The sequence below is a fragment of the Cynocephalus volans genome, chromosome 3 (assembly GCF_027409185.1).
Source record: "Cynocephalus volans isolate mCynVol1 chromosome 3, mCynVol1.pri, whole genome shotgun sequence".
Lineage (NCBI taxonomy): Eukaryota > Metazoa > Chordata > Mammalia > Dermoptera > Cynocephalidae > Cynocephalus > Cynocephalus volans.
Window position 1 is genome coordinate 154478748 of NC_084462.1, and position 23842 is coordinate 154502589.

At 35.2% G+C, this 23842-nt stretch overlaps 1 protein-coding gene across 6 annotated transcripts in view; it reads right to left on the reverse strand.

Moving 5' to 3' along the window:
• Positions 1 to 23842, reverse strand: part of NUMB (NUMB endocytic adaptor protein) — a 175554-nt gene that overhangs the window by 75661 nt on the left and 76051 nt on the right. For 5 of the 6 annotated variants that reach the window (XM_063091891.1, XM_063091890.1, XM_063091889.1 and 2 more), the window contains exon 2: positions 14005 to 14089. The exons of the other annotated variant lie outside the window; for it this stretch is intronic. The gene's annotated coding sequence lies outside the window, so the exon portion shown is untranslated. The remainder of the gene's footprint in view (positions 1 to 14004; positions 14090 to 23842) is intronic. 6 annotated transcript variants of the gene reach the window in all.

A 23842-nucleotide genomic window follows, 5' to 3' on the forward strand; every position in this document is an offset into this window, starting at 1 on the left:
CAATGGAACAGAATAGAGAACCCAGAAATAAATCCATGTATCTACGACAAACATCTTTCAGAAAGGTGCCAAGAACATACACTGGGGAAAGGACAACCTCTTAAATAAATAGTGCTGGGGAAACTAGTTATCCACATGCAGAAGACTGAAACTAGACCCCTATCTTTCACCATACATAAAAATAAACTCAAAATGGAATAAAGACCTAAATTTAAGACCCAAAACTATGAAACTACTAGAAGAAAATAAGGGGAAAGGATACACAAAGTGAGAGTGGGCAGCACTTTTTTGAACAAGGCTAGAAAGGCACAGGTAACTAAAGCAAAAACAGACAAATGGGAATACATCAAACTAAAAAGCTTCTGCATGGCAAGAGATAATATCAACAAAATGAAGAGACAACCTATGGAATGGGAGAAAATGTTTGCAAACTACACATCAGACAAGGGGCTAATACCCAGAATATATAAGGAACTCAAATAACTCAGCAGCAAAAAAACAAATAACCCAATTAAAAAACAGGCAAAGCTTAGAGTGCCACCTTATAACACCAAAGTCATGGGTTTGGATCCCCATACCGGCCAGAAGCAAAAATTAAATTAAATTAAAAATGGGCAAAGAACCTGAACAGACATTTCTCACAAGAAGACATACAAATGGCCAACAGGCACATGAAAATATGCTCAACATCACTAATCTTCACAGAAATGCAAATTAAACCACAATGAGATATCGTCATACTCCAGTTAAAATGGCTATTATTGAAAAGACAGAAAATAACAAATGGTGGAGAGGATGCTAAGGGAACTCTCCTACATTATAGGTGGAAATGTAAATTGATAACAGCCACTGTGGAAAACAATATAGAGGTTCCCCAGATAACTAAAAATTGAACTATTTTATGACCCAGCAATCCCACTACTGGGTACATATCCAAAGGAAATGAGATCAATATATTGAAGCGACACTTGCACTCCTGTGTTCACTGCAACATTATTCACAATAGCCAAGAGATGAAATCAACATAAATGCCCATCAACAGATGAATAGATTTTAAAAACCTGTGGTATATAAACACAATAAAATACTATTCAGCTATTAAAAAAAAATGAAATCCTGTCATGTGTAGCAACATCGATGGAAGAGGTGACCATTATGTTAAGTATTCCAGGCACTGAAAGACAAATAACATGATCTCACTCATATGTGAAATCTAAAATAAGTGGTTCTCATAGAAAGAGAGTAGAATAATGGCTACCAGGAGACAAAGCAGGGGGGAAGTGGTGGATTAATGGGTACAAAGCTATGCTACCTATTCTAAGTGAATCAATGTACAGTATATGCATGTATTGAAACAACACACTGCACCCCACAAATATGTACAAATAAATGTTAAAATTTAAAAAATAGAAAATGAGCAAAATGGACAAGCATTTCATAAAAGAACAGAAACAGCCAATGAGCACAGGGAAAAAAACGCTCAACCTCATTAGTAATCAGGAAAATATAAATTAAAACAGTATATACCACCTTACATCTGTAAGTTTGGCAAATATTGAAGAATCAGACAATAATATATGAAGCAACAAGCACTCTCATAACTTTCATAGAAGAGTAAATTGGTACAACCACTTTGGAAAATAATTTGGCATCATCTAGGATGATGCATATATCCTTACAACCCAGCAATTCTATTTTTAGGTATATACTCTAGAGAAACTCTTACACATGTGTATAAGAAGGTGTGCACAATAACATCTGTGTAGTACTGTTTATTGTCTTTAATAGTAAAATAACAAAGCTAGAACCTAAATATCCATTGAGAAAAGAGAAAAATACAAAATATTCAAAAATACAAAATTACATTAGAATATCACAGAGCAGTAAAAATGAATGATCTACATCTATAACCATCAACATGGATAAATCTCACAACACTGGAGGGGAAGAGCAAATTGCAGAAGAACACAATATTTTTGGATTCCTTTTTATAAACACTAACAACTAAAACTAAATAATACTGACCAGGCATTGTTCTAAGCACATTGCATACAATGACTCATGACATCCTCACAATATCCCTGCAAGGCAGACTCTATTTTTAATCTCCGTTTTCACAGATGAGGAAACAGGCACAGAGAAATTAAGTAATTTGCCCAAACCACATGGTTAGTAAGTGGTAGAATCTCCTGGCACCATGGTCTATGCTCTTAGTCCTTACATTACACTGTCTCTCAAAAATAAGCAACATTAAACAAGATAACATTTAGGGATACACATAGTTAGTAGAACTACGAAGAAAAACAAGAGAACATTAAACATAATTAAGGGCATTGTTACTTCTGAGGGAAAAGAAAGGAATTTATAATCAGGAAGGGTTCACATGGGGACTGCAAAGTTTTAGACATGTTCTAATTCTTAAGCTGAGTAGTAGATAAGTTTTCATTTCATTATGCTATACAAGGGTGCTTCAAAAACTTCAAGGAAAGGGCCGAGCCTGTGGTGCACTCGGGAGAGTGCGGGGCTGGGAGCGCAGCGACGCTCCCACCGCGGGTTCGGATCCTATATAGGCATGGCCGGTGCGCTCACTGGCTGAGTGCCGGTCACGAAAAAGACCAAAAAAAAGGCCGAGCCCGTGGCGCACTCGGTAGAGTGCCGCGCTGGGAGCGTGGCGACGCTCCCGCCGCGGGTTCGGATCCTATATAGGAATGACCAGTGCACTCACTGGCTGAGTGCCGGTCACGAAAAAACGACAAAAAAAAAAAAAAAAAAAAAAAAAAACTTCAAGGAAAGATTCATATCATCTTTCAATTCTATGTTTCCATGAACTTTCTTTGGATACCTACATATGTTACATATATTCTTTTGTATATATGAACAATTTTATCATTTTAATTACGTGGAAAGTCAGTCATCAAAAATCTTTTCTGGAAGTGAAGATACAGATGGGGGTGTAGAAATATAAATACATACACACATTATTATGAAACATCTGGGATAAGGTAAGAAAAATAAGTCACATATAGTTATAAAATTAAGTCTCATTGTTACTAAAAAGAATAAAGTTATTTAAATTTAGTCTCAGTAGCCAAACCTGAAATGAAACAGAAGCTTTCGAAGGGCCCATTAGAGAGCTACAACTCTTACGGAAATGGGGACTTTTCTTCTTAAGAGTTTTTCCCCCCTAAGTTATGCTTACTTGTTTTTTTTGTCTTATAGTTACAACTATACTCCTAACTGTAGGCCACACTTCTACATAAATTATAATGAAGACTGGACAACGTAAGGATGTGCTTCAGAAAATTCACTAAAAGAAAAAACAAAAACAAAAAACAAAACAAAAAATAAACCCCTACAGCACATACTTGATATACAAGACACACTCAGGAAATTTGACCGTGATACTTAAGATTGTTTCCATGTAAGGAAAAAAGAAAGACCAAGTAGCCGAAATGGTAAATTACTAACTCTAATTTTTTACAACATTGGGTGGCTCAAAATGTAACAATGTATAAACTAAAATATAAAACCATGGGCACCACTATAAATATATGGGGGGAAGAAACAGCACACTCACAAATTACCTCAAATTAGCTAAACTTCCTTTTCAGGAGACTGATCTCACTTATGTATTAAATTCCAAAAGTAGCACTAAAGGCAAGAATCATATAAATTCAAAATCATATTGAGAATATCTTAAATCATCCATAAACTACAGTACTGTATTATCTTGCAATAAATCCAACACAGCCAAGGATTTTTTTCTAGTATGAACAGTGTGCTGTTTTTAACACAGTTGAAGTAGCTGGCTTACGTTTAAGGGCTATGTTATGAGAAAAATATCTAACTAGAACCACAAAACATGCTCACACTATGGGAGGCACAAAAACACTGTATCAGAAACTCCATAGAACTACAGAAAGAATCATCTATTTAAATAGTTTTTAACTCTTACTTTTATTTTACTGTTTTTTGAACAAACATGATTGAATGTTAATATATACAATTTCATCATATTCTTAGCCACACTACTGTTTCAGAATTTTACAGGGAAAGCTAAAAGAAGGAAGAAATATTCACTATCCATCTGCCAAAATAAAAAAAAAAAAAATCGTTTGTTCATTCACTAAAATCTAAGCTAAAATTCCAAATTAAGTCATCATGACATTAAAATAGAATATTTTATACAAGAATAAAATATTTCATTTTTGAATTTCCTTTCTTCAATTTCTACTATTTCTTATAACGTGCAGCTTGATTTCAAGATTTATAGTGAAGAAAAAAAATCCTTCTATTTGATCAAGTAAAGTAAGTGAAAAAATGTAAGAAATCCTAGACTTCCATGGCCAAAGGACTCAGAGGTAGGTCGTCTAGTCAATCCCCTACTCAAAAAATAAATCCTAAGAATTCTGGACTACATTAGATATTAGTCTAACTGGCACAACTTGCCTAACAGGAAGCAATTTCTAATTTATTAAGTTGTATCATTGGCCCAGTAGACACTGGGCCAAATAAACAGCAACAGAGTACAACTTTATCACCAACAGCTAAATAAATGTCTAATACCTAACTTATAGGACTAACAAAATTCATTTTAAAATTCATAGTTTTCTGATAGAAGTTAATTTATAAACAGACTCATGGACAGGTAAAGAGAACAAAAACCTTCTTCTCAAAGGAAACATGTATTCAGCAACTTACTGTATAAACTCAGGTTTCAGTAAATTTGAAATTTGTTTATATTTCAGTTCAACTTTTTTTAATGGGCTACATATGTTAAAGTACCCTGAGTACTGTACTCTTATTTCAGAAAACTCTGCCATCTATAGCATTTTCAAAGAAAAAATTAAGAAAAGATTTTATTCTAATGTTTTAATAGCTAAAACTAAAAATCACTTTCTTCATCAGCTGTCAGACCAGAGATTTAAAAACAACAACAAATTAAGTCTTGGCTGTCCTAAAGGCTGGTATTTGAGAATAGAACACTGTCAGATTAAATGATGCAGTTCTCTAGACACATAATCATCAGCTCTGATTACCATTTAGACAACATGTTCTCAACTAGGGGATTGTGTACCCCACTGGCTCTCCAGGTTCAGCAACCCCTTAAATCTGAATATACAAGGGTACAACAAAAAGTTTCATGGAAAGATTCCTATTATCTTTCAATTCTATTTTTCCATGAACTTTTTGAAGTACCCTCATATATATGTCCATACACTTTCTGGGACCAGATTCTTCAGCTTTCATCAGAATTTCAAAGGACTCTGTAACCACCAAAAACTTAAGAACCATTGCTGTAAACAGTATTCTGTGATCCTTATCTACTATTTTAGGTTCCTGCCTTACAAATTTTCATCTTCCTACTTATCTTGTCCATAAAATTCCTTCTTTTTTTGATACTTGGCTTTCCTAGTCACTCCTTAAAGATAATAATGGGAAGTTAAAACTTCATAAAATGAAGGACCCTGTCTACTTAAAACTGCAGTCAAATGTATTTTCAAAAGTTGAATCTATATATACTTAAGAAACATTTTTTTAAAAAGCCATCTTATCCAAGAGGTTTTTCTTGCATTTACAAAACTAATTTTATCTTTTAGTTGATCGTTCTCCTTTCAACTGACAAAAAAAAAAAAAAAAAAAAAAAAAAAATTGCTGAACTGAATTCGTGATTCAGCAATACTTACCCCCCCTTTTTTTTGGCAGCTGGCCAGTACAAGGATCAAACCCCTTGTCCTTGGTGTTAAGAGCTCCATGCCCTAACCACTGAGTAACCGGCCAGCCCAGCAATACTTACCTTTTAAGGCATGTTAAGACTTTATAGATAAAAACACATATATAGACATCAACATGAATCTCACAACACACCTATACACAGACTGACTTCATTAGGATGGTATTACTTCAAGAATTAAACTACTTATAGAACAAAATGATTTTGTTCTGATATCACAAGGACTAATTTAGCAAGGAACATCTTGATGAAAAAGGGCAAGAATTGCTGAGAATGCTAGCCTACTTTTTACACTGACTTTCCTCCTCTAAGCATCTGTCAAGTGTGGGATGAGAAAAAGGTGCTGGAATCTGGAAAGGCAACTAGAATAAAAATATATTTGGTTCCAAGAATTTGAAAGAGAAGAGGGGGGAGAGGGAAGGGGGCGGGGGAGAGGAGAGAAGAGAGAAAGAAATGCCACTGGAAAATTTATAGAAAAAATTATAGAAATAAAAAATAAGCTGTTAAAAAAATGGCTCTGCTCCCCTTTACTAACAAATAATTTGGCAGATTATCTATGCATATCATCTCTTCAATTCTTTAACTCCCTCTAATCTTACTCTCCCATCCTCTTAACACCCCTCTCCCCTTATCCAAGCCATCAACAAAAGACTTCTGAAATATGTCTCAAATCTGTCCATGTTCTTCATCTCCACCACCAGAACCATGATCCAAGACAACTTTGTCTCTTAACTGGACTAGTATAAGCCACCAAATAGTATTTATTTCTATTTCCTCAATCCCTCTCTGATGAACTGTGTATAACATAGCCAGTGCAATCTTTTTATTTTTTTATTTTTATTGAATCAAAATTGATTATACATATTTTGGGGGTTCAACATTGAGATATGTTGATCAAATCAATATTACTAGAATATAAATTGTCACAAATCATACTTATTCCTTATGCCCCTTGTCCAATCTCACCCCATCCCCCTCCCCCTTCTAATTACCCTAGATTTCTTCTCTCCTTCTGAAAGAATAATGGTTATTACTCTGTTGATTTGTTTCCTAGATGATCTGCCCAATGCTGAGAGGTGTGATCAGCTCTCCCAATATTATCACAGAGCAGATGCTTCTTCTGTCACTCTGGAATGGGCTCTGTGGAGAGAGACATCCTCTTCTTTTCTTTATCTCTGCTGGTGACTCTCCTTGTGTCAATGCACTCCAGTGGCTGGTGGACCATCTGCATGGTGGTCGTCACATCTAGCCACTTTTGTGGCAACCATGGTTATTGTGGTGGTTATGGTGGGCCACCCACATGGAGGCGATGTTTTTGGCATGCTCCTTGGCACTGGTGGTGTGCCTGGTTGTGGCGGGGGGGGGGAGCCGGTACCCAGCTCCATCCCTCGGGTTCCTGGGTGGGCCCCAAGGTGCTGGCAGTGTGCCTGGTTGTAGGAGGGGGTTCCAGTCCCTGACAACATGCCTTGGGCCCCTGGGTGGGCCCCAAGGCGCTGGCACCAGTGTGCTTGGTTGAGGGGAAAGGGTTCCAGTCCCAGACTCCATAACCTCGGGTTCACAGGCGGGCCTTGAGGCACTTAGCCAGCGTAATCTTTAAAAATGTAGAATGTATCATGGCACTGCTTAATAGCTCCATAGCTTTCCAATTCATACTCAAATTAAATCCAAAATCTAAGCATTCAGTGAGTCAGTACGGCACAATAATTCACACTGCTCAAAAAGAAGTCCCTGGAACAGTGCCTAGAACATCATAAATGCTTAATAAATGTTAGTATATAAAGGTATGGCCCCTATCTCTCTTACCTTGAGGTAGTCCCCCCCCCCACAACTAACTCTTTATGATCCTTTCAGTTAATTGCAAGTTTATTTTCACTTTGGGCCTGCTGTTTCCCTCTCCCTAAGATGCTTTTCTCCCAGATCCTTCAAGTACTTCTTTCTCCTACTCGTACTTTAACTCTTACCCTAAATGTTATCTCATTAATGAGGTCTTCTTTTTCTACTTTCTAAATATTATTACACTATTTTCATTTCCTTCACAGTGCTTTATATTTTGTAATTACTTTTTTACTTGTTTCATCGGTTCAACTCTTCCTTGAACATCATCAGATGCCTCTTCATCCATCCAATAAATTCTCTAACTTGCTAAAGGTAGAAAGCACTGGTTTCTGTTCTTTCTATGCAAAATAATCTTAACTAATGTAAGTATTAATCTCCTCTCACCAAGAACCTAAATAATTGATCACTAATATACATATGTCATAGTGTGTGCTATGATTCATTATACCTACACACTTCCCTTAATTGTTAATTAGATAACATCCTGTGTCCAACAAAGTATTGTGCTAAGTGCTGGAAGAAAAGGAGACAGGATGAGAAAATTATTTTTTATTTTAAAATAATTTTATCAAAATCTTAAGGTCCTGAATGATACAAGCACAGGATTAAAGAGACAGAAAGGAGGCATTTCAAGTAGAAGATAGGTAAGCGTGAAGAGCCATGATACATATGTAAAAATATATACTTCATCAAAGCTAAGATACCATCAATTGCAAGATGCATCATTAAGAATGCTGTCAAGATTGTTAATTTATAATTGTTCATTAATTGAGAAATATCATCATCAATAGTAAGACATATTCCAAAAAGAGATGTTTCCAAGTTCCAGAGATTTTAAAGTGTGAGGGAAAGAGAAGAGAAGGGCAGGAGGAGAAACAGAAAGAAGAGAACAAAGAAAAATGAAAATTACCATCCTATTATTAACACAAAATCAGTCTTCCAGGAACCTCAGCAAGTCTCAGTGATATGGACTATTGGTTATTTATTAAAGTTTGCTATCAGAAATGGGGAAAAAAAGCCACTGAAAACAGTGGCCACAGAGCCACTCCTGCATTTTTATCGTTTCCATTTGCCTGTATAACTTTGCCTATCTATTTTTAGCTTCTCTAAGTCACTTTGTTTTAGGTGTTGTCTCTTGTATACAGCACATACTCGAGTCTTGCTTTGTAATCTAAATTTAAAATCTTGGTTTTGTTAAAAGGCGAGTTAAGAATGACAAAAAGATAAATCTCTTAAAATCCACATATTTCAAAATTTTAAATTATACTTCTAAATGACTTGTGAATCATAGGTCATGGCTTAAAGAAGCAATCATAATGGGAAATTTAACATACATACATACGTACATTTGTTTATTTATTTATTTTGGTGGCTGGCTGGTACAGGGATCTGAACCCTTCACCTTGGAGTTATCAGCACCACACTGTAACCAACTAAGTTAACTGGCCAGCCTGCAAATTAAAAATTTTAAATACATATAATCAATAATAATGAAAAAACTACATTTCAAAACTAATGAGCTACTTTTAAATGTATAGCTTCAAATATTTTTATTAGAAAATAAGGCTAATATTAGATGAGTTAAGCATCTATCTTAAGGAATTATAAAAAGAAAAACCATAGAAATTAGAAGAAAATACCACTTCCAGTAACGTATTATTAGGCTAGATTATTCAACTATTTTTCCCGATGAAAACAACTAAAAGTAGACAGATAAAATTTTATTTCAAAAAATCTTAAAATCTGACAAGATGGTAAAGGAATTACCAGACTAAAATCTATAAGAAAGCAGAAACCCAAAGAGATAAGTGGCATAGTGTTTTTGTCCTGTAGACCACTGCTTAAAACATAAACTTGACCTTTAGTTTTGATGGTCTCTTGGGAGAGAACAAAAGTCAAAGTTCAAGGCCCACCCAACATGGAAAACCTAATAGGTGACCCTTTCTCCATAAAGTTGGGAATCCCAAAAGGTTTCATATTCAGGAAAAGAGTAAAGTAGAAGTAGACCCACTCCCCTCCACCCCATCCCCACACCTTATCTCCAAAGGACTACAAGGAAATTCATCTTCCTGTTGCAGAAAAGAACAAAGATTCCTAAGAGGTTGTAAATGTGGAATATACTAAAAAGCATATGTACTTCACAGGGCCTGGTTTTCCAAAGTCTTGCAGTTTCAAATATTGACCTTACAAGGACAGGAAATTTTCCTCAGGCTATAAGTCTCTGGTGTAAGATAAAGAATTGTGGCACAGCAGGTTGCTGGCTCAAAGACAGACTAGTTACTGATTGTTATGTAAAGATACTGAGAAAGTGCTAGAGGGAAAAGGAATGTTTGTTAAGATCAAAGCTTTTGTTGATAGCCTTACTGGAATGTCATCTGGCTTGTTTCACTGAAAGTTACCAGCCTATATTATTAAACTATAACCCCACCTTTGGTCTCTTCCTGTAACTTCCTGGTCTGGAAAATAAATGCAGGAAGAGAACCCCAATTTGGTGTTAATTTTCCCAAGGAAGGGATGCCTCTTGCTGGAGGGTCCTGGGAAAGTTAACCACTTTGGGGCTTCTCACTACTCAGAAGAGATAGGCTTTGAGTAATCCTTTGCATCTCCATCAACCAGGGGAAGTGGGGTGACAAATCCGTGGGGGGGAAAGTAACACAAAGCAACATGTAAACACAAGCAGGCCCATACACATATTTGCAACCCAAATTCACTCCATTTGGTAGTCCAAAATACCTCAAAGGAAAAATTAGTTTCAAGTATCACCAAACTGTAGTACCTTGAGGCACCTGGATAAAAACAAAGGCCAATCATCTTGAAGCAATGTATTTCCATCTTGGGCCTCAAAAAAAAATCCACAAATATTGTTTCTGGGGAAAACAAGCAATTCACAGTCAAAATCTCACACAAGATAAATAAAAAGAAATCCACATCTAGGCACAGCATATGAAATTTCAGAAACCAAAAAACAAAGAGTTCCAAAGCAACCAGAGGTAAAGACAGAGCCACTCAAAAGAACCACTATTAGACAGCTGACTCATCAGTAGCAACAACAGAAACCGTAAGAGAGTGGAATCATTTCTTCCAAGGACAATTTTTCAAAAAATGAAAAACCCGAACTGCCAACCCATAATTCTGTATCTAGTGAAATATCTATTAAGAATGAGGGTGATAGGGCCGGGCCCGTGGTGCACTCGGTAGAGTGCGGCGCTGGGAGCGCGGCGACGCTCCCGCTGCGGGTTTGGATCCTATATAGGAATGACAGGTGCACTCACTGGCTGAATGCCGGTCACGAAAAACGACAAAAAAAAAAAAAAAGAAAAAAAAGAATGAGGGTGATAAAGCCAGTTTCAGATTTTAAAAAAACTGAGTTTACTATAAAAAATTTCATTAAAGAAAAAAAAAATCTTCAGAAAGAAAGAAAGAAATTCAGGTGAAAAAGTCTGGGATCCCAAGAGGAATCAAGAGAACACAAAGCTGGAATTGACATGAAATTTAGAGGCACATAGTCACCATTTTCTGCCCCATAGATCTGAAGAGCAGAAAAGCCAGTTGACAGAGAGAAAGAGCAGATCCATACAGAAAAGGGGAAGAGGCAAGATCCTAATAGCTGTGTGAGACTTTGGTTCCAGTTGTTCCTGAGGCCTAAAGAAATCCTGTCCTTGAGAACTGGGAGATACCTCAAGTGTCCTTATATTAAACTCTGCTTTTCATTTAAAAACTTTAGAAAGTAGAAGGTTCAGAAATTGATTAAATGGAAAACATACAATAGAGAAAATAAAAATCAAACACTGTTTCTTTGAAAAGACTAAGAAAATATATACATCCTCTAGCAAGACTGATGAAGAAAGAGAAGGCACAAAAAATACTAGGAATAAAAAAAATGGAGAAATACTTAGCAGAAATTTAAATGATAATAAAAGAATGCTTTGAACAACTTTATGCAAAGTACTTTAAAAACTCAGACAAAATGGATAAATACCTTTAAAAAAAAAACTCTCTAAAAACTGACCTAACTAGAAACACAATCCTAAATAAAACCATTTAGAAAACTGAATACATACCTCCCCATAAAATATTAAACCAACCCGCTTCTCCAAAAAATAGCAAGCCCAGATAGTTGAACAGAAGTTCAACCCAACTTTCAAGAAACAGATCATCATTTCATGGTGAAAAGAAGAAAAAGATTAGTTCCCAACTCACTGAGGCTGGCATAATCTGGATACCAAAACCAATATAAAAATATAAGAAATAAGAGACAATATAAGAAATAAAAATCACAAGCCAATTTCACCTGTAAAAATAGATGTAAAACTGTTAAACAAAATATTAATCAACTAAATCCAACAGTATATATTAAAAGACTATCATGACAAAGTTGGGTTTATTCCAGCAGTGCAAGGGTAATTCAACATTAGAAAATGTATAAATGTCATTCGTCACATTAACAGAATAAAGGAGGAAAATTATATGATCATCTCACAAACAGAGAAAACGCATTTGATAAAATTCAATACTCAGTTTTCACATGCAAATATATCTTAGCCAACAAGGAATAGAAATGTCTTAAGCCTATAAAGAATACCTATCAAAAATCTACAGCACACATTATTCTTAATGGTGAAACATAATAAGCTCTTCCTTTAAAAAATTAAGTGCAACATAAGGATGCACACTATTAACACTTGTATTAAATACTGTACTGAAGTCCTAATGAGACAGTAAGGCTGGAAAAAGAAACAAAAGATGTAGGCATTGGAAAAAAGCAATTTTCATTCATAATAGTTGACTAGAGAGAAAAATCTAAAATCATCTATAAATTATTAGAATTAATAAAATAATTTAGGAATGTGGCTGAACAGAGATCTATATACCCCCCAAAAGCTTATATCAGCAAACAGAAAATGAAAAGGAAAAAAAAAAGAAAAATACAACATTTATAATAGTAATAAAAATATATATATATCTTTTTTTCTCTATGAAAAAAAAAGTTACTGAAAAAATTTTAAAATATCTAAATAACCAGAAAAATATACCATGATCAAGGATAAGAAAGCTCAATTCCATAAAATAAAAGGAATAATTTAAATGCATGTCTAGATTAAAAGCTACAGGCATCCTTGGCTCATACATAAGGCAAGTCTCAGTTCTTAAATAATAGCTTTTGAGTTTTTGCATAACAACTCAAATTATCTCCCATTCATGGATATTTTTGCAATTGGTATAAGCTTATTATTACTAATCACACAGGTATTTTACTTTAATTAAATTGTAATAATAGTTGATATAGCACTTTAGAATTCTGACAGCTGCTATAAACAAGTACAAGTGAAGAGCACATTATTAGTACACGGCTGAGTTCTAGTTGAATGCACTGTGGTCCCATTGGTTCAAAGGTCGGTGTGCACATTCACCACAGTGTAAATTCTGATAACCAACACTACAAGTGACAAAATCTTGCCAACATTTTATATATTACATAAGGTGTTTTGCTTTTTTGTGTTTTTTTGGCAGCTGGCCAGTATGGGGATCTGAACCCTCGACCTTGGTGTTATAACACTGCACTCTAACCAACTGAGCTAACTGGCCAGCCCAAACACATAAGGTTTTGATACTTGGTAATTATCTGTTAACACTGACAAAACACCATCTCCTTAAAAGCCACCTAAATATGTACACATTTATTCTGAATATACATTGTATCTCAAGCGTAAGACAGACAAAACACATTCATAATATAATGATCACATTAGGCTCAAAGAAAATCTCCAGTGGACCTATGTCCATGTGAGATCTATTAGCAGTTGCCCAATTGGATAGATCTGAACTTGATCAAATGAATGATTTTCTTTAGGTCTAACCTACTAAGGTTTAATTTTAGTTTACATAACATTTGTGATATTCTACATTGCTGCCTAAACTTTACTTTAAACAAACTTCCTCATAGAGAATTAGAAATAATGATCATTTGCTTTACTGGATGCTAGGAGATAACACCAATAGCTGACATTTACTAAATGCTTATTATGTGCCAGGCACTGTTATAAGTGCTTTGTACATATAAAATCATGTTATCTTCACAACAACTCTATTAGGTGTTATTATCACCACTGTATAGTTACGAAAACTGAGGTACAGAAAAGTTAAATAACATTCCCAATATCACACACCAAGAAAGTGGAGAAGTATTTTAGGATACCCAGGCAGTCTGTCTCCACAGCCTAGACCCTTAATTACAAAGTTAAATGGCTTTTCACACTATGTAAAAGGTACATTAAATTATTATGAAGGGAAAAAAACTCAGCATTAAAAAAATTATCAGTAAGAGTTAAATAACAGGTAAGCAATATTAACACCAATACAACTTATCAGGGATTGTCACTTCACAGCTATTTCAGTTTCGTGGCCATGATTAAGAGTTTTGAAGTTGGACAGACCTGGCTCTGAATCTTGGCTGTGCCCTTTACAAGCTATGTGATTGTGGACAAGTTTCGTAACTTCACCAAGCCTCAGTTTCCTCATCTGTAAAATGAGAATAATAAACATCTCACAAAACTGTTAATAACATAATTATTGCTGCATTACACTGATATGGTAACTCCAAACAAAATACAGGCACACAAGATAAAAAAGGAGGCTCCCAATTTTCCCCATACAATTAGACTTTATTATAATGACATTAAAAAGATGATCACTCCAACTCACTGCAGCAACTCTAAGATCCACACACTAACGCAGATCTATAATCTCTAATACACAACAAATAATCCCCTTAGATAAAAGTCAAATGCCTAGAGGTAAATTACTGAATCTTTGAAATAAAATACTGCATACACATAGAGAAAGAGACACAGATAAGACATTGTTATTTATTGAGAGCAACTCCCACAAATCCCATTCCACACAAATCCCTTCTAAGACTGGTATTCCAGGAACCCAAAACAGGAAGAGCTGTGTCAAGAAGGATCAATTCCTGGCACTAGTAGGAAGTAATTTTTATAAGAGAAAAACAGAAAGAAATAAGACATGTTGTCAAAGTAGGGTGGACACTGAATCCAGGTCAATCACTGGAATACAAGGGAAACTTATTCAAAACAATCTAGAGTATCTCCATGTTTAATTCTGCAATCATATCTGTATCTCCATTTTCACATGAACTAAAAAACTCTACTCATTTTCTTGTAGCAAATAGTAGTTCAGCAAAGTGTTAAAAAACTGTTTAACTTGGAATTTATTTTGCATATTTCTTCCTTTCCCCAAAGAATATACATGGTTGGTAAAAGGGTAAATGGTACAGAATTACAGTTATAGAACTGGGATGTAGTTTTCAAAAATGAAAAGTGGGGCTGACTGGTTAGCTCACTTGGGAGAGTATGGTGCTGATAATACCAAGGTCATGAGTTCGGATCCCTGTACTAGCCAGCCACCAAAAAAAAGTAAAGAAAAGTGGTCACAAAGAAAGTATGTATTGAACCATATATTAAAAATCTCGGATTTATGGAGAAAATTACACAAGCAAAATCAAGCTATGAAATGGTAATCAAGGTTAGAAACAAGGCAATTCAGATCAAATATTTATAGAGCACCTACTATATGCAATACAATCAATCAATACACAGTAGCAGAAGGGTATAGAAAAGTAGTGACATAATCTTTAAGCTTTAGGTTTTCATAATCAAGGAAAGGAAATTAAGAAAACTGCATGATATAGAACATTGCAAATGCTTTGAGAGTCACGAATTGCTATGTGCTTTAAGAGGGGCATAAGATCACTGAGCTGGAGCAAGGAAATGAGAAAAGACTTTATGAGATATGCAGCATTTGAAAAGTAGAATTCTAACAAACCTAATTTCTAAATATAAAAACATAAAAATTTTAAACTAAAATGCTTTCCTTCTGTTATTATAGAAGTGTATACTGACTCAGTTACTATTAACATAGAAGGTAGAAAATGAAAATATACCAAATAAATCCAAGAACATTTTGAAAAAGGAGTTTGACAATAATAGCCAAATCTTCAATTGCCATTTACCTTCAAATACTCGTTCAGTTTTATAATAAGAAACTTGAACAATTAAGGAAAAAACAAAGATTTTTAATAACTGAGGCTATTCACTCATTCACTTATTAATACTTTACAAACTTCTAGAAAAGAACTAGAAAAGTACAAGTGTACACAAAATTTAGCTCTAAGAATTAAGGCAGCAAGACACAAAGGGATATGAAACAAGTTACACTGAGCTGGCTAATAAAAGAAAGCCTAATTGTTTGTCCACATCTGTTCTCACCTCCAAAAGTGGAATTTATCATATGAATCCTTACGAAAAAGACACTAAAAAATGTGTCTTTAGCAACAGATTTATATATGACACAAAAATTGATTTAAAAATTTTTATTAAAGTATAACATATGTAGAAAGTGCAATCATAAGTGTGCAGCTCAATTACTTTTCACAAAGAAACATACTTATGTAACTAACACCCAGAGCAAGAACAGAACATTATTAGTACCTTAGAAGCCCTTTTATGCTCTCTCTTCCAGTCACTACCCCTTTCCCCAGCAAAGATACCACTATCTTAACTTCTAATATCATACAAGTGTTTTTGAATTTTACTTATATAAAAAAGAATCATATAACATTACTCTTTTGTGTCTGGTTTCTTTCACTCAAAATTACGTTTATAAAAGTGATCCATACTGTTGCTCGCAGTTTGCTACGGTTTGAATGCTTGTCCTCTCCAAAACTCATGTTGAAATTTAATTGCTATTGTGACAGTATTGTGAGGTGGGACTGTTAAGAGATGATTAGGCTGTGAGGCTCCTCTCTTGTGAATGGAATTAAGGCCCTTATAAAAGGATTCATGAGGTGCTTTTGGCTAGTTTGCTTTTCCACTTTTCTGCTATGTGAGGACATGGCTTTCTTCTCCTCTAGAAGAGATAACTGAACCTACCACCAGCACGTTGATCTTGGATTTCCAAGCCTCCAGAACTGTGAGAAAATAAATTTCTGTTCTTTATAAATTACCCAATCTCAGATGTTCTGTTATAGCAGCAAAAACAAAGACCCAGGGGAAGTAATTGCACCTAGGCCCTTTTGACAAACAAAGCTGGAATACAAGTACATATATATACACACACACGTCTACATAAAAATATATGAATAAATATATACATACATATACGTATATTTCTCTATCTTTATATTAAAAATCATGAATACATAACCCCCAATTCAAGTCCAACATCAGTGTTTGTTCTAGCTTTTTCTAATTTCCACATATGAAACTCCCCTCTCCAACAATGAAAAAGCTGGCTTCCAGTATCCTCAATACACCCACTCATTTGTTCAATCATAGAATTGACAGAAAATAGTTTCAAAATTGCCAATTCATACTACTACAAAAAACCAGCCTACAAACTAGCGTTCATTATTTGATTATAGTTCTATTTATATTGAGTTTGAGAGTATATTATGCTCAAAAAGTTACTTACCTTTCCTCCTTCAGTATGGTTATGTTATTTATTTAATACACAGTTAGATTCATTTATTTCAGTTTATACTTTATTTTAGAGTTTATCCCCATCTGTATTGATTTTATTTTCTGATTCTGTTTTTTATAAGTATTTAAACATTAGCAAAGTGATGTTTCCAGACATTTTGAATTGGTGTCCTTAGCACTGTTGCCAGGATTCTCTCTTCCAGACATTATAATAGACCTTTACAGCTTATGAAGTATATTTCCCATGAGGAATGAGTCTTTCTGTAGCCACTGCATACATCCACCACCAGCCCACACAGGCCCAGCTCTTTTCTAGGAATTACTGTCTCTGGATAATATAGAAAGAAAAATACCCCCTACGAGCTGAGGGCAGCCCCCTCCACTGAGAAGCAGGCAACAGAGCATGCCTGGGGTCCTAGGCAGGAGCCAAGGGCAGCCAGCATGCCCACCACAGCCATGGCTGCCACAAAAGTAGCTCGATGCCACAGCAGTAGCCACAGCCACCATGCAGGTGGCCCACCAGACACTTGATTGCATTGACACAAGGTGAGTTACAAGAGGAAACTGGAAAAAGAAAAGGACATGGCTCTCTTCAAAGCCCATTCCAGAGTAACAGAAGAAGCAACTGCTCTACCAGTTGACCAGACATCAATGTAGAGACACTAGAAATTCAAAAACCCAAGAAAATAGGACACCACTAAAATACAGTAATTCTCAAATACCAGACCCTATAGAGCAGGAAACCCTTGTCATGACTGAAAAGGAATTCCGAGTAACAATCTTAATGCAACTCACTGAGATACAAGAAGATTCAGTTCGACAATATAATGAAATGAGAAAAAAAAATCCAAGATATGAAGGAGGAAATTCACAAAGAGATTAATACCTTAAAAAAGAATGTAGCAGAACTCATGGAACTGAAAGGTTCACTCAACAAAATAAGAAACACAAAACCACTAGCTTAAGCAGCAGGCTAGATGGAACAAGCAGAAGAAAGAATTTCTGATCTTGAAGATAATCTTTTCGAAATAAGCCAGGCAGACCAAAAAAGGAAAAAAGAATTTTAAAAAATGAAAAAAATTTTCAGAGAGCTAGCAGACAACCTTAAATACATTTGAATCACGGGTGTTCCAGAAGGGGAGGAGAAAGGGAAGGCATGGAAAACCTATTCAACAAAATAATAACAGAAAACTTCCTATGTATAGGGAGAGACATGGACCTTCAGATCCAGGAGCCTCAAAGATCCCCAAACAGATTCAACCCCAAAAGATCATCTCCAAGATACATAATAGTCAAACTGGCAAAGATCAAAAACAAAGAGAGAATCTTAAAAGAAGCAATAGAAAAGCATCCGGTCACCTATACAGGAGTCCCTATCAGACTAACAGCAGACATCTCAACCGTAAGTGGGAAAGTCAATATATATACCACTGTAGGGTGGAACCTTGCCTGATCATATGCTTATGGATAGCATTGGTCAAAGCTTATTCTTATTAGGCATGACAGTAGGACGAGTGTTCCTACCCTACTGATTTCAGTATGTCTTTTTTTTTTTTTTTTTTTGGTCGTTTTTTTGTGACCGGCACTCAGCCAGTGAGTGCACCGGTCAGTCCTATACAGGATCCGAACCCGCGGCGGGAGCGTCGCCGCGCTCCCAGTGCAGCACTCTACCAAGTGCGCCACGGGCTCGGCCCAACAGCAGACATCTCAATAGAAACTCTATAGGCCAGAAGAAAATGGGATGATACATTCAAAATGCTAAAAGAAAAAAAAAAATGCCAGCCAAGAATACTATACCCAGCAAGGCTATCCTTCAGAAATGAGAGAAAAATAGTGTATTTTCCGGACAAACAGAAACTGTAGAAATTCACTACCACATGACCAACCCTACAAGAAATCCTCCAGGAAGTCCTGAATACAAAAAAATGATAAACACTACCACGAATACACAAGAAAGAACAAAACCCACTGGTAGAACAAAAATGCAAATGAGAAGGAGAAAGAAACTACATCTTACCACCAAAAAAAAATCATAATGATAATGCAATAATGCCCCTGGTGTTATTGCTGATTTTAGTAATTTCAGTCTTCTTTTTTGCTTGGTCTAGATAAAGGTTTGCAAATTTTGTTGACCTTTTTAAAGAATCAACTCTTGGTTTTGTGGATTTTCCCTATTGTTTTTTAATTCCCTATTTCACATATTTTTGTTGTACTCTTTGTTATTTCCTACTTATATTTGCTTTTGGTTTAGTTCACTCTTTTTCTATTTTTATTTCCCTGTGTTTTTCTTTTTACCTATTGTTTATTTAGGAGAGTGTTGTTTAGTTTCCACACATTTGTGGACTTTCTAAATTTCCTTCTGTTATTGTGGTCAGAGAACATATTTTTTATGATCTTAGTCTTTTTAAATGTATTAAGACTTTTTTGTGGCTAAAAATTTAAAAAAAGAAAGAAAGAAGAATAAAATGCAATGGGTCATCTCTATTCCAGCAAGCACATAAATCACTTCTAGTAAGATAGATTTCAATTTGTTCTCCTCAGAGAGATACCCCAAGATGGAAGGACAGGAACCGGTGAATAGAACTCTAGGTCCCTGCCCTATCTTCAGCAGCTATGCTTTTATTGGTACAATATATTGGGCTTCATTCAGCCTAAGACTTTGTTCATTCAACTTATTCAACAAATATTTATGGAGAGTCTATGCTGTGCCAAATACTGTACTAGGCGTCTGAGGTACTTCAGTGAACGAACTTATATTTATGGGACTTATATTCTCGTTCTGGGGGAGAAAAACCATAAACATAAGTAAACTCGCTGGCCAGTTGGCTCAGGTGGTTAGAGTGTGGTGTTAATAACACCAAGGTCAAAGGTTTGGATCCCCATACCAGCCAGCCACCAAAAATTAAAAAAAAAATAAAAAGTAAGTTATACAGTTAGTTAAAAGATAAAAGTTATGAAAAAAATTGAACAAGATTAAGGGGTTTGGAAGTATCAGGGTCAAAGAGAAGGAGCACAGTTTGCAGTACTAGTCAGGGTGTTCAGATTAGGTCTCACAGAGGGGGAAAACAAGTTTCTTCCTTTTGTATAAATAATTTAAGTTTCAAAGTCCCTGGGAAAAAAGACTAGCTGCCTAATTTTCCAGTTGGTGCTAACCCTGTATCTATAGGTCCAGGGACAGGCCATCAGAAAGAAAGACATAAAACATTTTCCTTCCTTCTTTCAGAGAATCTTACCCCCAAATCTGGAATGTTTAGGATGGTTTTTCTCAGTCCAGATCCTTCTACTTTGAATTGTAAGTAATTAAATATTTCTCCTAGATTCTGGCAAAGGGTTTTCCATCAATCTCAGTTTCAGAAGTATTAAATTTTTATTTTCTTTCAAACTATTACAGAAGGAAATTGGTATAGGAAACATCAGGACTGTTAACCAAACATTCTGTTAGACCTTTAAACTACATTAACTTTTATCCTATCCAAATCACACTATTATTCCCACGAGTTTACAACCAACAAAAGACTAAGATACCTAATCTTTCTCAGTTGTGCTAAGTTATATCACTTAAATCTTAAATAACTGTTTGTTTGAACCCAAGTGCAGAACTTTATAATAATCACAGGTAACATTTAAACATTCCCTACTATGTGCCAGCTATTATTTTGTGAGCCTTACCTGTTATTGCTACTTTTATATTTCACAAGAATCCCCATTTTACAGATGGAAAAACTGAGACATAGAGAGGTTAAATAACTTGCTCAAGGTTCCATATCTTCTAAGTGGCAGAGCTAGGATTAAAACCCCAGGTAAAGTATGCCATTAACTATGCACATTAAACTGATTCTCAAAAATCTTTCTATAATGCATATTAAGTTAAATCTTGCTAGATTTAGCTAATCTAGCCTAGAAGAAGAAAAATCAGACTTCAATTCTATCACACAACACGTATACTATTTTTCAAACTTTTAACTGAATATTTGATCAGCATGCCATAATGGGGTCTAACCAAGCTATTAATAAAAAAATGTGACCAGTTATATAAGCAAATTAAATCCAACAATGTATAAAAAGAATTATACACCATGATCACTTGCAATTTATCTCAGGTATGTAAGGCTAGTTCAACATTTGATAATCCATCATATTAACAGGCTAAAGAAGAAAAATCACATATCAGATAAACAGATGCAGAAACAGAATTTGACAAAATCCAGCATTCACTCATGATAAAAACTCTCAACAAACTAGGAATAGAGGGGAACTTCCTCAATTTGAGAAAGAACATCTACAAAAAACCTACAGATACCATCACACTTAAGGGTGAGAAACTGAAGTTTTCTCATGAAGATCAGGAACAAGGCAAGGATGTCCTCTCTCACCATTCCTTGTTAACATTGTACTGAAGTCCTAGCTAATGCAAAAAGACAAGAAAAGGAAATAAAAGGTATACAGACTGGAATAAATAAAACTGTTTTTATGACATGATTTATGAAAATGACATGATTTTCTATGTAGAAATTCTGGAGGTATCAGAGGAAAAAAAAAAAAAAAACCCTCCTGGAACTACGAAGTGATTATAGCAAGGCTGTAAACTACAAGGTTAATATACAAGTTAATCACTTTCCTATATACCAGCAATAAACAAGTGGAATTTGAAATTAAAAACACAATAAATTAGCAACCCCCAAAAATGAAATGCTTAGGGACAAATCTAACAAAATATGTTCAAGATCGACATGAGGAAAACTAACTCTGATGAAAGAGATCAAAGAACTAAATGAATGGAGAGAGATTCTATATTCACAGATAGGAAGACCCAATATTGTCAAGATGTTAGTTCTTCCTAACTTGAACTATAGATTTAATGCAATCCCAATCAAAATCCCAGCAAGTTATTTTGTAAATATTGACAAACTCATCCTATAGTTGATATGGAGAGGCAAAAGACCCAAAATAGCCAGCTCAATAATGAAGGAAAAAAACAACATTAGAGGACTGATGCTACCCACCCTCACGACTTATTATAAAGCTACCATAATCAAGACAGTACGATACTGGCAAAATAGTAGAGAAACAGATCAGTGGAACAGAATAGACAGCCAAGAAACAGACCCACATAAATACAGTCAACTGATCTTTGACAAAGAAGCAAAGCCAATACAGTGGAAAGAAAAGTATTTTTCAACAAATGGTGGTGAAACAACTGGAAGAAGGAAGGAGGGAAGGAGGGAGAAAAGGAAGGAACGAAGGAAGGGGAGAAATTGAATTTAGATACAGACTACACCAAAATTAAGCAAAAGTGGATTATAAACTTAAATGTAAAATGCAAAACTATAAAAATCCTAGAAAACAACATAGGAGTAAATCTAGATGACTTTGGGTAATGTGATGACTTTTAAATTCAACACCAAGGCACAACCCATGAAAGAAATAATTGATAAGCTGAACTTCATTAAAATTAAAAACTTCTACTCCACAAAAGACACTATCAAGAGAATGAGAAGACAAGCCACAGACTGGGAAAAAATATTTGCAAAAGACATCTGATAAAGGACTGTTATCCAAAATTTAAAAATAGGGGCCAGCCTGTGGCTCACTCGGGAGAGTGTGGTGCTGATAAAACCAAGGCCACGGGTTCGGATCCCATATAGGGATGGCCGGTTTGCTCACTGGGTGAGTGTGGTGCTGACAACATCAAGTCAAGGGTTAAGATCCCCTTACCGGGTCATCTTTTAGGAAAAAAAAAAAATAATAATTAAAAATAAATAAATAAATAAATAAACCTCTTAAAACAACAATAAGAAAACTAACAATCTGGGGCTGGCTGGTTAGTTCAGTTGGTTAGAGCATGGTGTGGATAACACCAAGGTCCAGGGTTCGATCCCGGTACCTGCCAGCTGCCAAAAGATAAAACAAGAGTGAAAACTAACAACCCAATTAAAAACTGGGCAAAGACTTGAACATATGTCACCAAAGAAGATATACACATGGCACATAAGCATGTGAAAAGATGTTTATTATCATATGTTATTAGGAAACTGCAAATTAAAACAATGAGATGCCACTACATACCTATTAGAATGGTCAAAATCCAAAAACACTGACAACACCAAATGCTGGCAAGGATGTGCAGAACAGAATTCTCATCCATTGCTGCTGGAAATGCAAAATGGTACATCCATTTTGGAAAAGTTTGGTAGTTTCTTACAAAACTAAACGCACTCTTCCCACGTAATCCACCAACTGAGCTCCTTAGTATTTACCCAAATAAGTAGAAAACTTATGTCCACACAAAAACCTGCACACAGATGTTTATAGCGGCTTTATTCATAATCGCCAAAACTTAGAAGAAACCAATAAGTCCTCCAGTAGGTAAACAGACTGTGATATATCCAAAAAATAGAATATTATTCACTGCTAAAAAGAAATGAGCCTTCAAGAAATGAAAATATGTGGAGAAATCTTAAATGCAGATTACTAAGGGAAAAAAGCCAATCTGAAAAGTCTACATACTGTATGATTCCAACCATATGACATTCTGGAAAGACAAAACTATGAAGACAGTAAAAGAAACAGGGGTTGCCAGGACTAGGGTGTTGAGAAGGATGAGTAAGCAGAGCACAGAGGATTTTTAGGGCAGTGAAATTATTTTGTACAGTTCTATAATGGTAGACCATGTCATTATATTTTTGTCCAAACTCAAAGAATGTACAATACCAAGAGTTAACCTTAATGTAAACTATGGACTTAGGTAATAATGATGTGTGTTGGAAGTTGACAG